We start from the raw sequence: 16017 nt of genomic DNA, 5'->3' as shown, positions 1-16017 counted from the left end.
ATATTTCAGTGCATTCATTCCTTACAATTACATGCTCCCTGCTCTCTTCCGTCATACCATCTCAACTGGAAATATTTCCCCTTTCGTTGTAATACTTTTCTTTGTGTGTCCTACTGCCTTCCATATTCTACGGCGAAGTTCACAGACTGATATTTCTGTACTCCGGACAATACTGAACTGAACAATTACACATAGACGCCATGGACAGTGTGTTCTACAGTTTACCCTTGCTTCTTCGTGTCCACAACAAAATGTTCACTTGCTTGCTTTAATTACATAAATTCGGCAAAGGGGGTTGAAACATGGTGCTGTTTACATCAGCATTACTATGGTCGATATTGAGAATATGGAACCCTATTTCCACATCCGTATGTACTGTCATGCAAAGTGCAGGGGAGAACTTCATTTCATTGAAAGTAAAAATTTAAAATCTCAGCTCAAAATGAACTAAAAAGCTTTCATTTTAAACGTAATACCGCTTCAAATGTTTGGTCATAGTGTTCGGGTGGAGCGAGAACAAAGTTCAGGGGTTGTTCGAAGAATTTGCTTAATCAAACAAGGAAAACCAGAAAAATAGCAAGATGATACGAAAATGCTGAAATAAATCTAAAGAATGCAATGTGTATATAGCTACTACCCAATAAAATCTACATACAGTACCACAGATTTTGGAACGAGTAATTAGTTTGTCTTTGAAAGACTTATCTTCTCAATTTCTATATCGATTTTGTTCATTTAATCGCGACAGTGAGGATGAAATGTTGAGGGGGAAAACACAATGGTACTGTCGTGTATTCACACGCAGAGGTAAATTGATTCGCACACGTAGGTACTTCACAGTATAAAGATAGAAACGAGGATACAAAACAACGATTTAATATTGAACTTACAATAACCATTTCTAAGATGGCTGAACTCTCCATTTTTCAATAACAACTTTACAAACAATTGAATATCGATTCAGATATTATGCACACTTAACATTCCCCCTCTTCCTTATTTGACTTAGTTATATTTCAGTCTATTAGGCGGTTTTCTCTGTCGATAGGACCTCCTACACTGATGCTGCTGTTGTCGCTGATGTGGGCCGCAGGAATCATCCAAGTACGATGTAGACTGTTTGTCATTTGGCGTAGAAGCTTCCGGCGCCACAGAACCACTGCCATCACTTCCACTTTTTCCTGTAATAAATAAGTCTTCATCGCAGAAAACTGATCCGCCGTCTTGACCTGTATCTGGTCCATGAATGAATTCGTTCATCATTATCCTCCTCCTTCTTCTGACTTCCAAAATGATATCTGTCTTTCTTGTCTTGCGTCCATTTTAACTGATCTTCATGCACGACCCGGTTTCTACCTTCAACATTCACCAGCCATGTAACTTTGCTTTCCCGTGCTATAATTTTTCCCTTGACATACCTCATAGCATTCCTCTTGTCCTTAAATGGTAACATAACCCATACAAAATCGCCTCTTTGGTTCACCTTTTCATCTGCTTCTGCTTTATCCCCTTCGCAGTTTTGATCTATTATTTCTTCCATTTGGGCATCAAATTTATTCCTGAGAATGTAGGAAAATATCATTTGCTGTGGCGTTTTGTCACCTGATGCGTTATATTCGCTTCTCAAAGCTACCAATACTCTCTGCAACAATTCTTCAACGTTGACACGCGTATTCTTATTCAAGTGCTCCCGTACAGCACAGTCTAGCTTTGCTCTCACTGTCTGCACGTAGCGCTCGACCTGACCATTGCTTTCGGGATGGTACGCAGGAGAATGGTACACATTGACGTGACGTGAGTTTCTTTCCATTGCTTTATTTGATTCACTAATTAGCGGAATCAGATCTAACACTATTCGTAAGAAACTCATTAGTGACAATGTACTGGAATTTCACAAAGCTTTTGAGGTAGCTAAGCAGATGGAAAAATTAGAAGCAGATATGAAGGAGAATTACTTTCATTTTTGCAATACCACAATGATCTTCATGGGCTCTCTGAATAATGTAATTTCGCACTCCTTTGGGAACAACCAGTCTCCGACCACAATACAGTAACTCATCCGTAATGCTTAATTCTGCCTGTCTTCTCTTGTACGCCAACAGTTCCTTCAATCCATATGCATCCTTTCCCACGGATGTCCGCATTCAGTCCATGCACTATAGTTCTTAGCACTTGTATTTGGCTTGACTGCTGCACAAACTTCACATTTATTTACATAATCTTTTTAATTAGCCTTATCTATTCCTGGCCACCAATATCTCTCTCTGAGCATTACTTTCATTTTTACAATACCACAATGATCTTCATGGGCTCTATGAATAATGTAATTTCGCACTCCTTTGGGAACAACCAGTCTCCGACCCCAATACAGTAACTCATCCGTAATGCTTAATTCTGCCTGTCTTCTCTTGTACGCCAACAGTTCCTTCAATTCATCTCCTTTGAACCCTTTCACATCTTGTGGCCATCCATTCTTGCAATAAGATTTCGTTAACTTAAGAATTTCATCTCGTTTCAAATACGTCAAAATCGCCTGCTTTGCATTCCGCGTAAGCGTAACCTGGTACACAAATTCTTCTTGCCTAGGATCATCAGCATGTACGCCAGGAAGTGGCAACCTTGATAACATTTATGCAAGTTCAACCTTTTTAGTACATATTAGTTTATATGTGAAAGATGCCAAAAATAAGCACCACCTTTGAATGCGTGGCGACGCCATAATAGGAATTGGTTTTTCCATAGCTAACAATTGCTTAGCTGGCATTGAATCTGTCCATATTTCAAACAATCTACCTTGTATGTATTTTTGGAATTTCCTGACTGCATATACGATACATAAAGCTTCCTTTTCATGCATAGGATACTTAACCTCGTGCTTATTTAACGTACATGAAATACATTCAATCGTACGCAATTCCCCTTGTACTTTATGGCATAATTGCGAACCTAATCCATTTTGAGATGCGTCACACTGTATAATAACTTCTTTATTCTGGTCGTATGGAACAAGGATCTTGGTATTTTGCAAAGCCAGATTAGCTGCCTCAAATTGCCGCTCACAATCATTTGTCCATTGCCACCGCACATTTTTCTTCAATAAATTGTAAAGATCCGACAAGATAACTGACAGATTAGGCACACATCTTCTGTAAAAATTAATACCTCCAAGGAAAGCCTTTAATTGTTTGGTGTTGCAAGGCTTTGGACATTGTATCAATGCATGCAGTTTTAAATTATGAAGATGAGAATGGAGGACCATTATCTACCACAATACACTTTGGTAGCCCAAAAATAGCAAAATGTTTAATTAGATAACGCTTTACTTCTTTAAATGAAGTAGACGAAACTCTATCACAATCTACCCATTTGCTGTAGGCATCTACTATTATAATATAAGTAATACTTCTATACACAAAAAAATCCATATGCATCCTTTCCCACGGATGTCTGCATTCAGTCCATGCACTATAGTTCTTAGCACTTGTATTTGGCTTGACTTCTGCACAAACTTCACATTTATTTACATACTCTTCAATAGCCTTATCTATTCCTGGCCACCAATATCTCTCTCTGAGATAAGTTACAATTAAAGGCTTTCCTTGGAGGATGGGATTACAAATCCAGAATAAGTATGTTTCACATGACAGTGGTTCTGTGGCGCCGGAAGCTTCTACGCCAAATGACAAACCGTCTACATCGTACTTGTCAGATCTTTACAATTTATTGAAGAAAAATGTGCGATGGCAATGGATAAATTATTGTCAGCGGCAATTTGAGGCAGCTAAACTGGCTTTACAAAATGTCAAAGTCCTAGTTCCTTATGACCAGAATAAAGAAGTTATTATACAGTGTGACGCATCTCAAAATGGATTAGGTTCGCAATTATGCCATAAAGTACAAGGGGAATTGCGTACGATTGAATGTATTTCATGTACGTTAAATAAGCATGAGGTTAAGTATCCTATGCACGAAAAGGAAGCTTTATGTATCGTATATGCAGTGAAGAAATTCCAAAAATACGTACAAGGTAGATCGTTTGAAAGTAGGTTGTATGGTACGTTCTGGCGACGCCCTTTGACCTACTTTTTATTTTACGACGTTTTACGCACTAAACTAACCTACAATGAGAGAAAAATGGACAGAAAAAGCTCTGGCATCACTTTTTAAGCTATTTTTTACCTCCTGCAAATTTTGCTCTTATGCTAACTCGCCCTTTGACCTACTTTTGAAATGACTTACGACATTTTCCTATAAGGCTGCCTCCTCATACTGTAAGGTCCCCCTCAGTGTAATCTACTACGACCTGCTAATAGGCTTCTGCTCTCAGCGTAATCCGTTTTTTACGCACTAAACTAACCTACAATGAGAGAAAAATGGAGAGAAGAAGCTCTGGCATCACTTTTTTTAAGCTATTTTTTTACCTCCTGCAAAATTTTGCTCTCGCCCTTTGACCTACTTTTGAAATGACTTACGACATTTTCCTATAAGTCTGCTGTCTCCTCTTACTGTAAGATCCCTCAGTGTAATCTAGCACGACCTTGCTCTCAGCGTAATCTGCCACGATGTGTTTTTTTAAAACTCTCAGGTGTGATCTTCTACAATGTGTGTGTGTGTGTGTGTGATAATCAAAATTTATTTTTGTTAAGGAAATCCCTGGCCCCTGCTACGACCTAACAGGGGACCTCTCCTACGATGTTTTGGGCCCCTGTTACGATATTTTTCTGTAAATTGCTCCTCATGATGTAAAAATTGGTATTGTAGCGGTATTTGAAATCGAGTGTGCTGCGTGAAGGGGGAAAAATCTCTTCATGTTCACTGAACAATAGGAGAGCGGAAGAGTACTTCCGGGCTTTTCATCGAAAGCGTGGGGTGCGATGATGTTCAGTTCAGACAATGGAATTGAGGGACTATTTTCTGATGCGGATTACGCCACTTTGCTCAACATATCACTCCTCGCATCCTCTTATAATCCGAAGCTCTGCCATGGAAACTTCCATATCATCTAAAGCGACTGTTCTTGCGAGTTGATTCTTGAAACTAACCAAAACAGACGTTAAGGGATTGTGGATGGGATTCCCATGAAACAAGCCAAACAGCCCTTAACGTATTGTTGAAGAAAATACACTCGCAGAACACAAAATATAGAAAGTTTTTTTGTTCCTGTTGAGTGTGTGTTCCAGAGAAAAGTAAGTACCTTGCATGATATGTTTTCTTATTGGTGTTCTGTTCTGCGTGTTGATTCTTGAAACGAGCCAAACAGACGTGAAAGGGATTGTGGATGCGACTCGCATGAAACAAACCAAACAGCCCTTAACGTATTGTGGAAGAAAATACACTCGCAGAACACAAAGTAAAAAAGTTTTTTTTCTTGGCTCTCTCTTCTCTCTCTCTCTTTCTTTCTCTCCTCTCTCTCTTTCTTTTTGTTGCCAGATAAAAAGTTTGTAGCTTGCATGATGGTGTTTGTTCTTGCGAGTTGATTCTTGAAACGAGCCAAACAGACGTGAAAGGGATTGTGGATGGGACCCCCATGAAACAAGCCAAACAGCCCTTAACGTATTGTGGAAGAAAATACACTCGCAGAACTACACATACATTTTAGCATGCATTTTTTTGTTTGTGTACCATTGTTGATAGGAAAAAAATGTGTGTGCGGGACACATTATTAGACACTTTTTTTTATTGCGTTTGATATCAAGTGGAAAGTGTGGTTCGGATCTTAACTGTTTTAACTTTTTATACTCAGAAAAAAAACTGTAGGCCCTAATTCCTGCTGAGCTTATGGCTTTTTAGAGATACTACGCAATGGTCGACTGTGCCGACTATAGATTTTTTTTATGAATGTGAATTTTCAGCTCAAAGGCTATGACTATGATTGCAGGGGATGTCTGCTGTGTCTTGAGTTGCTGTTTTAAGTCTATTTTATGCACAGTAAGGCTAATCGGGACTGGACCTGCAGTTTAAAGTGGGATCCGAACCGCTATATGCCTCCACCGGGTATCGAACCTGGGACCCTTTGATTACAAGGCAATGACGCTACCACTGCGGCATGGGGGACACCATGTCTGCTGTGTCTCTCTTGGCTAATGACCGGTTGCGTGGTGCTGACCACATCACATATGCGAGTTGTTCTGAAATCCAAAAGGCGATAGAGTTAGGGGAGATCCGTGAAGGCACTAGACCAAAAAGTTACATTGTTGTAGGTCCCATAGGAGCCGAGAAAATCAATGTCTTGGAAAACGTCTTAAGACAAATATCTTAATCTTTAAGAAAGTCGACTTCCGGTCTGTCAAGAAAATTTTCTTAAGACAAATATCTTAAGACGTTTTCCAAGACATTGATTTTCTCGGCTCCTAATTGAGCTAGGATGATGATTGTGGGTTTGTTGGTCAGGTTTTGATGATAACTACTCGACTACAAGCAAGCGCCCCCTCAATTTTTTTTTTTTTTTTTTTTACGAAATTCGAGTTTTGTTCCTGCATCCTATTGGAGTGCTTTGGACGTTTTTAGATTAAAAATTTTGTAATTGGGATTGTAGAAAAGCTATTCTTGCTCGACGAAGGCGATATTTAAAACTGCTCTGTGACCCTCTCGTTCATCACGTCGTACGCGAAAGACTTCTCTGCAATCAGGATGACGCTACACACGGTGTCCTCGGGCAAGGCATCGTGGAACTCGCAGACGACCTTGATGTTGGTGCGATCGTTGACCACCACCTGCTTCCTTTTCGTGGTATTGATGACGAACATCGGCCTGCGTGTTTTGAATTCGCTGGGCGTGTAGTACATGTCCACGCTTCCCTCGGTCACGCGTTTGTAAGACGTGTAAGCTTCGTAAAGTTTTAGGTAATCGTCTTTGGTCATGTCGAGGTATAATTCTCGCGCGGGAACACTTCGTTCCTACCGTTCTTGAGATAAACGTTCTTGATCTTGCAGTCGTTGAACTTGCTGGAATCTTTTTCCTGATTGTTATCGCGCCCGGTCTGAAAGAGCACCACGACGAAATCTGGCATGTCGAACTGTATATTGTTGAACTGCGTCGTCACGTCGAATTCCATGTGACTTCCCGACGCCAATTTCTGCACGCACTGGTAACCGTGAAAGTGAATCGGCACCTGCGGACTCTTCAAGATCTCCGCTTTGTACTTGAGGGCGTAGTTCGTTTCGTATTCCACCACCGGCATTCTCAATTCCATGCTCCGGATGACGCACTTGGCCGCTTCGGGTAAAGTGTTGGGCAGCGGCGTGCCGTCGGCGTTCAAGTTGGTGTATCGCATCAGTGCGTCGTTGTCGTTAGCCGCTCTTCGAAAGGTGACGCGCAATCCTCCCTTCCACATGATCTCCTTGTAGTCGGAGAAGAATCCCGGCAGCAGACGCATGGGAAAGAGCACCGTGTGACTTGTCGTCGATATTTTGGTTCCCGCTTCGAATCCTCCCGCCTGATAGTACGCCGCGTCCGTTTTGGATAATTTCAATGTTCCCACTGCCGTCGACGTGATGCCTGGATAATCGATTCCGTCGATGACGGTGTTGTGTTTCCTCACCTCCACCTGCGAGAACAGGTGAGGCACGAAGTTGTCCACGAGTATCAAATTTGCTGCTGCGGGGAACGCGTCTCCGCTTTCCTTCTTCACCACGTCGAATTGAAGGTAGAGGTCCGCTCTGTGAGGATGAACGAACCCGTCGCCTACGTCCACGTCGTATTCGATCTCCCGGTTCGCTTCGTTCAAATTGGCGAACGTGCGACGGTTGGGAGGAAAAGATTGCAATTCCTAACTTTCGATTTGTTCCATGATGTATGGTTATTTATTATACGTTGATCTCCACGATGGCAGTGGTCGTTGCACCTGCGAAATCCACCACCTCTCCTTTCTCGTTCGTCACCACCAACTCTATGTCGTCTATGCGGTTGCGACATACTGGAAAATAGATCGGCGAAGAGGGCGTGTAGATGATCGGTTCCATTAACTCTGAACTTGGTTTGAACGTGGCTATGATTCCCGTCTGCTTGTGACTTCCCAGCAACCCCCCGTCCGAGGATTTCGTGATCATGCCTTCCGCCACGTTGCAGTGTACGTTCAGAGTCTCTATGGCTAGAAATTTAGGAATGTTTGCTGCCGTGTGCTTGATGCCAGCTTCGAGTTTTGTGTCGTTCTCGAAACCTAAAAGTTCTCCCATGGTGCCCAGGTCCACGGTCTCCGTCGCCGACACGATTTCCACTCTGTGCGTGACCGAATTTTGAGAAAGGTACGTGCCTTTGGGTAACTGAGCTTGCAAAGTGGAAAGATTGTATTGGCCTGGCGTGACGACGATATGTTCGCTTCCGACGCTAATTTTGTTGTTGTGATGCGTGACGTTAGGAATGAGGTACATGCTGTAGAATGCACGCAGAGCCACGGATTTAGGATAGACGATGTCGTCGTGCAGCGTGAGTTTCAAGATCGAAGATTCGCTCGTGAGATGGAACACGCCCATCGTGTTTAAGATTCCTCAATGCTTTCTGGAAATCTTCCACCTGTGGCTTATTTATTGTAGAGAGAAACGCGAGCACGGAGAGGCAGAGATGACTGCAGTTCGCGTCTCCGAAATTTTGAATGCGTTCGTCGTTGTAGTATATAGAGGTTTTGTTCGTTTTCAGGTAATGGACTAAATTTGTAGGTGGAACACCTCCGAAAGAATCGAAAACGAATGCTTTGTTATTGTCGTTTTTGTGGTAACATATCCAATGCGTGCCTGGATTTTCTTGACTGTCCAAGTTGACTACGCCGCATTCTCTATTTTTAACGGTTGAAGGTAACGAGTCGGACATGAAAACTCCTCTGAAGTGTTTGATTCGTAATGGTTCGATCAGAGATGCAATGTCTCGGTTGGTGAGTGCTGCTGTTTCTTTTTTTTAAACTTTTTCATCACGCCCTTCCCCCCTTTCTTCTCCATGGCCAGGTTGTGACGTTTCTGTTCTTCCAATTCCGCCTTGTTCTTCTTCGAGTCGATGACGGTTTTCGCGATGGCGGCGCTTCCGCCGGCCAAACTTCCAACGGCCCCCAATGCTGCCAGGATGGCCGGGATGCTGAATATGAAACCTCCGATCTTTTGCTGTTTCCGCGAACGCTGCAAGCGTCTCAATTGAGGTGTGCTGAGAAGTAATTTCATTCCGTGTCCTTTCGACAAGCAAGAACGTTTCTTCTCGCGTTGTTTCTTGGTGAGTAACCCATCGAGGGCACCTAGATTTTTTAGATTCGAATATGGTATCTGGTACACGACACCCTTGGGCTTCATTTTTTTTGATGCTATATGTTATCTGAGAAAGAGAACAACTTTGTGTGTTATTTATATATCGTCTCACTCAAAACAAACTGTGGCGATGTGTTATTTATATATATGTATTCTAGGAAAGAAAAAAAATTTTTGCTTCGCCTAATGCTATCATGTGTTTTACAAGATCGTCAGTTTCAATGTTCGACGCGTACCAGTCTACGGTAAATCTTCTTCTCCCCTGCCTCCACTCGTACAGCTCGTCTAACCTATCGTCAATTTTTTTGTTTGCGGCTCGAAAGAGAGTCTCTGGGGATCGGAACATTTTTTTCATTCCGCTTATTTCTCGGAGGTGATCCATGAAAATCATTTTGCACGGTGAACGAAATTCTGGCGTTACTTTACACAAGTCTATGAGTTTAGTTACATCCCCGTCGAATGTGAACGTAAATATTTTGTGCAACACTTCGGGAGGAAGTTGAGTTATACAAGTTGTCATTTTTTTTCATGGTATGTTATTTATATATATATATTTTCCGGGGGTTGGGGTGTTTGTGATTAAACAAATTCTATTACGTGCTTCGTTTTCTTACCAAGAAGTTCCTTTGTCCCCTTGTACACGATTCGAGTTTTGTTCTCGATTAAAATAGCTAGCTTCTCGTCGGATAACATGATAGCGTATCGATCTGGTAAAAATAGACTGTATTGTCCGTTGAGCAACAGACGCACCTTGGGACCATACTGCGTAAAAACGATTGAACCGGAAGTTATCGTGTAAGGTTTGTCGACTTCCAATTCCTGAATTTTTACATACTCGACTGACAAATTTAGCATTTGTTTTAATGCTTGGAGATCACTCATTTTTTCAGTCGTCATATCGAAGAGAAATTTCAGGGTGTTAGAGAATTTTAATTTTTCACAATGTGTGTTATTTATATATACCGAAGAATTTTTTTTTGAGATCTCGTAGAATTTTTTTTCACGATGTGTGTTATTTATATATCAAGTTTTCATTTTACTTGTACATTTTTTTTGACTACTTTTTTTTTCTGACGGTAATAATTTTTCCACGTCAACTTTTTTGACGAGACAATTTTTTTTTTGACGATAAAAAATTTTTACGATAAGGCAACTTTTTTCTGACGGTAATAATTTTTCCAAGTCAACTTTTTTTGACGAGACATTTTTTTTGACGATAAAAAATTTTTACGATAAGGCAACTTTTTTTCTGACGGTAATAATTTTTCCATGTCAACTTTTTTGACGAGACATTTTTTTTTGACGATAAAAAATTTTTACGATAAGGCAACTTTTTTTCTGACGGTAATAATTTTTCCACGTCAACTTTTTTGACGAGACATTTTTTTTGACGATGACAAATTTTTACGATAAGGCAACTTTTTTTCTGACGATGTCCACGTCAACTTTTTTTTTTGACGAGACAAATTTTTTTTTGATAAAAATTTTTTTCATGGCAATTTTTTTTTTGGACATGCACATTTTTTTTGACGTATATTTTTTTGTCACCTACATTTTTTTGACGTGTATATTATTATTTTTTTTTCACAGTGTGTGTAAGAGGAAGAAAGCTTGTGCTTCGGAAAACGAGATGATGTGCGTTACAATATCTGCCGCCTTCTGTTCAGACTTGCACCAATCGTCCGTGTCCATCCTTTCGTTTAATTTTTTGGCTGCGGCCGAAAGAAGAGTGTTGAGATCACCGCACCTCAGGCCGCTGATCTCCCGAAGATGGTCCTTGAGAACCATTTCACAAGGGATGCGAAATTCCGGCGTCGTTCTTGCTATGATTACAAGTTTATGTACATCCTCACAAGTTGCATGTTTGAATATTTTAGATAGTAGCTCGGGTGGTAAGTCGGTTATACGAGACATGTTGTTTTTATTATTTTTTTTTACTCTATGTTATTTATATACCCCACCCCAATTTTTGTTTCGTGTTCATGGCGATGGTGGTACCCAGTGCGGCGACCCGTTCACCCAACGATGCGTCTCTGCTCACGAACCTTTCGAAAGCTGCATGTTCCAATTTCTTGTCTGCTTCGTGACGTGCGTCCAGATCCGTCTGCGTGGTGTTGTAGGCGATGTCGTGATCTTTGCATGCCGCGTCCAACGGATTCACACCCTTGTCTCCTCTCTCCAATCTTTTCTCGAGTTTGGTACCCGGTCCGCAGTACTGGTAGCCAGGTAAATGCATCTCGAAAGGTAACTTGTTGATGATGTCGTTCACGAGTCCCTTTCCTTCGGCCACGTTCCAGAATCTCGGAGGCAGCGTGTTGATGATTTTGATCAGGTAACCTATGCCCTTGTCGTCGTTCACGATGAAGTTGGAAAGTTTGGCGCTGATCATGTCCACGATGCCAACCTTCTCGTTATAGAAATTACGATTGCCTGCATTCTCTTCGCCGGCTATCACCAACAATCGGTCCACGAGCTTCCTCACGTCGTCCGCCCAAACGAATTCTTTTGGGTAACGTGTTGAAGCGTTTGACGCCGCTGCCTGTTTTGACCTGATTCCAAATCGGTTTGATGAGATTCCTATACTTCTCACCGCTGCTCGATTTCACCCTATTCTGCGAGGCGTCGTTGTTCTGGTACAAGGCATCCGTCATGATCAAAATTTCCTTGTAACTCTGGTAACCTTCGTCGGTGTAATCTTTCGGCTGCTTTTTGGCAACGAGTTCCCACAGTCCCACCGTACCGGGATACCTGGTCCAACTATTCTTGTCGCCTAAATGAACTTTAATGTCGTTGCCTTCGAAGGTGACTTTCGATTTCCCAATCTTCCACACGACACCACTCTCGTTGGTTTCCATGCTCGGATACAATCCGAACACTTCATCCTTGTCGAACTTCCCCGTGCTCAGGTAGTCTCGTGCCAAAGGTCCCAACTCGATTTTATCCGAAGACGTGCTGCCTATGGCTCGACGTCGTGCCGGTACGTCCTTCAGTTCGAACGGCGTCGAAGGAATGCTCGAAATGGGCGTGGGTACAGCGTAACTTTTAGCTGCAAGGGGTACGAGTTCGTTGATCAAATTTTTATTTTGTTCCGTGACACTTTTAATTTCTTTACCTAGACCGCTGATGGCATCGATCACGGGTTGATCTTGACGTTTCTTCTCTTCGTAGGATCCGCGATTCTCGGATTTCCAACCTTTGAAGCGTTTCGCGAGGTAATCGCGAAGCTTGAGATTTTCGTCTTCGATTTTTCGTTTCGTCATAACGTTATTTATACACGTCGTTTCTCACAAAGTTGCAACGTTTAGAAAGTTGTTGATTTTGTTTCTGTATTTTCCGTCGTTGGGTTTCCTCGTCATGTCGATCGTCGCGAATCCGAAATCGTCACTGTTCCAGCAAGTAGAGCAGCGTTCCGAAAATTGATTGTAGTTCATGTCTCCGCCTACGTAGTCATCGTACGCGTGCTTGAGGTTGGTGTGATCTTGACGAAACAAACATATGAAATTAGCGTTGTCGCGTAGTAACTGTTTTGGAATTTTGGAAATCGTTTGAGCTAGGTAAAAGAAATCCATTCCTTTGTGACGACCTTGCGTGAAAAAGTTGCGAATTTCATTTTGATTTTCCAGGATGACATCGTCGAACACAACGACTGAATTTTCACGACAATCGTCGAGAGGTTTTATTTCCGAAGCGAACGTTGCAATGTCCAGACCATCGTACAGTTTCATCAGTTGCTGGTATTTGGTTTGCTCCAAACTTTTCGAGAACACGTACAGGTGCCTGTTCTTCCAATCTAACCAATTGGATGCGAGGAGAAAATTGTCCACGAGCAGTGTCGTTTTCCCACACCCCGAAGGACCTACGATTAGACAGCGGATGCTGTCGGGAAGCATCTCGCCGTTCTTTTTTTTTCGTTTGACTTTCCGAATGCGGTAGACGCTTCACCACGTTCCACGTACTCACAAGATCACCTCGTTCGCGTCGATCCAACTCTTTTCCGGAAGTCCCAGCCATTTGACAAACAGTTTGTCACCTTTCCTACGCAATACTTTCTCGATGAGGTACGTGTCGGGGTGTTTCGTTTTAGAGAGTTCCTCTTCGTAAAATCTTCCTTTCAAAATCTCGCCGCTACTATCTTTTATTATATACGTGTGTCGGTTTCCGGGTAAAACTCGAACCACCGTAAAAAGTTCCGTGCTCCAATTTTTTGTGAATCCCTTCTCGAAGGTGCGTTTGAATTTGCTGATTCTCACCTGGTCTCCAATTTTGTATTTTGATTTCTTGGTAGTCGTGGGTGTGTACTTTGGACAGTAAACTGTAGAAATTAAACGCTGCTCGTCAGATTTCGTAACGTCAGCTGGCTTCATGCCTATCGTTCTGTGTACCGTATCATTATAGGTGTCGACGAGTTCCGGCAGGATGTCAACCCATTTGTAATTTCCCCGAAGCGTGAATCGTTTCCACATGTGTGTTTTCAAGGTTCGATTAAATCTTTCCACGATGCTGGCTTTGATGTGACTGAAAGTCGAATAATGTCGAATGTCATGTTTTTGAATAAACTTTTGGAATACGGCGTTGTAAAATTCTTTACCGTTGTCCGTTTGCAAAAACCGAGGTCGTCTGCCGCCGCTTTCGCGAAATATTAATTTGAATGCTTCCGTGACGCATGTTCCCGTTTTGGCTTTCAAAGGTAGAGCCCACGCGAATTTCGAAAATGTGTCTATGACGGTGTGGAGGTACTTGTTGGCCTTGTTCAATTTATGTACGTTTTTTAACTTGCCGCTGCTCATCTCCACGAGGTCACTTTGCCAGAGGTCGTCGATTCCCTTTGTTACACCGCCAAACGTTCGTAGTTGCGGCGTGCAGGTTTATGCAATTCTTCGACGATGGCTTGCCTAGACATTTTTTTTAGAGATTACGTTTGAAGAGAAGCACCAGCGTGATGGGATTCAAAGAGGGTGGTACCTCACCTGTGTTTTGAACGATCAGCTTATCGCCGGCACTCACGTCGAAAACGGTAAGATCTTCGTCTTCGTGTATTTCATATATGTTGCGCGTTTCGTTCCAACGTGCCAGAGGAATGTTTCCTGCTTTCTGGACACCACGATTTGATATTAAGGTCATGGTGGGAACGCTAGCTTTTCTGCCGTGAGACCAGTACGAAAATTCGTTTATCTGAATCGTGCCATCGAGGAGAAACTTGTAGTACGGATGATAAGGATGCAACATGTACAGTTTGTTACCTTCGACGAACGTGGAGATTCTCTGCTGATTGGGTACGCTGTTGATTTCGATGGCTTGCAAGGTGAACAATTTGGCGAATTTAGTGTCGACGCCGAGCAGATTACTGTGAACGTGTCCGAGTTTATTTTCGATGGGCAGCAAATGCTCGACTATGGTATCCGTTACGGCAGAAAACGACGGTTTGATTTTCACTTCCACGTTCAACTGCTTGTAGTTTTCGTTGAGTTCTTGCAACTTGGCACCGAAAGAGGCCAGCGTCGATTCCTGCGTGGATTCCAGCACTCCAACTTGATCTCTGATGTTGACGACAATGTTCTGAAGGTTCTCGACTTGATTCAATTTCGAACTCTTCTCGGTAAGATCGTTCACGATGCTTCGCATCTCTGTAAACTGCGTGTGAAGGTCGGCGACGCTCTGCGAAGTGGGCAACGTCGACACCAGCGAATTGATTTCGTCTCGAATCTGTTCCACGTTCGCCGTTTCCGTTTCCATTTCCAATTGTTTCAGCATTCGAGATATGTTCCTTTTCAAAGCGTGTAATTCTTTCGAGGTGGGGAGATTGGCCACCCTACTCTCGAGATCGCTCAATGAACTTTTGATGTCGCTCGAATCGGATAGTGCCGTCACCGCCGTTTTCAATTTTTCCAAATCTTCGCTCGAAGGTACGCTCCTCCGTAACGATTCCAAGTCACCCTGTATGTTGTCCAGTACGTGATGAAAATGAGCAAGATTGGATTCGACGTTCAAATTTTCTAAATATTCGATCTTCTGCTGAACCGTGCTTAACGTGTCTTGAATGCTCGTCAACGCTGTTGCTTCAGCGTGAATATTTTTAATTTCTTCGTTGATCAACTCCAGAGACGCCTGAAGCGTAGCGATGGTGGTTTGAATGTGTTCGAAATCTTGATACGCCTCCAATTGAATTTTTATGTTCGCGACGCTTTTACCGATGACCTGCAGTTCGTCTGACGATGGTAGGTTCGTCATGGTATCTTCCAAAGTCTGCAACTTGGATTTAATTTCTTCCAACGTGCCGGTGAAATCTTCTTGTAATTTGGAAACGACGACATGCAAGCGTTCTACATCGATATCGTTCACCACGGTTTGAAGTTCAGAGAAATTCTTTTCGATTGCGGAAGTTCGTTCTTCGATTTCGAGTTTCAATTTTTCCAAATCTTCATTTTTCGATTGAAATTGCTGTAATTTGGCCAAATCATTTTGAAGCGAATCCACGCTCAACTGTATATTTTGAACGTTGTCGTAAGAAGGTACGTCGACATAATTTTTTATGAGCGTTTTCAGTTCGGAATCGATTTTCAGAATGGGGTCGAGACATTGCGTTTGGAGCGTAGCGATTTCCGACTCTAAACTTTTGTTTAAGGTCTCCTGCAAAGCGATCAAATCACTCCTCAACTTCTTAACACGAACGTCCAACATGAGAATCTCTTCTGCATGGTCTACACGCTTGGTGTTGCCGAAAATGTCGTTAGGCATTTTTGGTTAACGGTTATTTATAATAGGATAGACGATTCGTAATTCTACGAAGAGA

Source organism: Lepisma saccharinum, chromosome 2 (assembly GCF_977018435.1).
Source record: "Lepisma saccharinum chromosome 2, izLepSacc3.1, whole genome shotgun sequence".
In the NCBI taxonomy this organism is placed as follows: domain Eukaryota; kingdom Metazoa; phylum Arthropoda; class Insecta; order Zygentoma; family Lepismatidae; genus Lepisma; species Lepisma saccharinum.
This window is presented reverse-complemented; position numbering follows the sequence as displayed.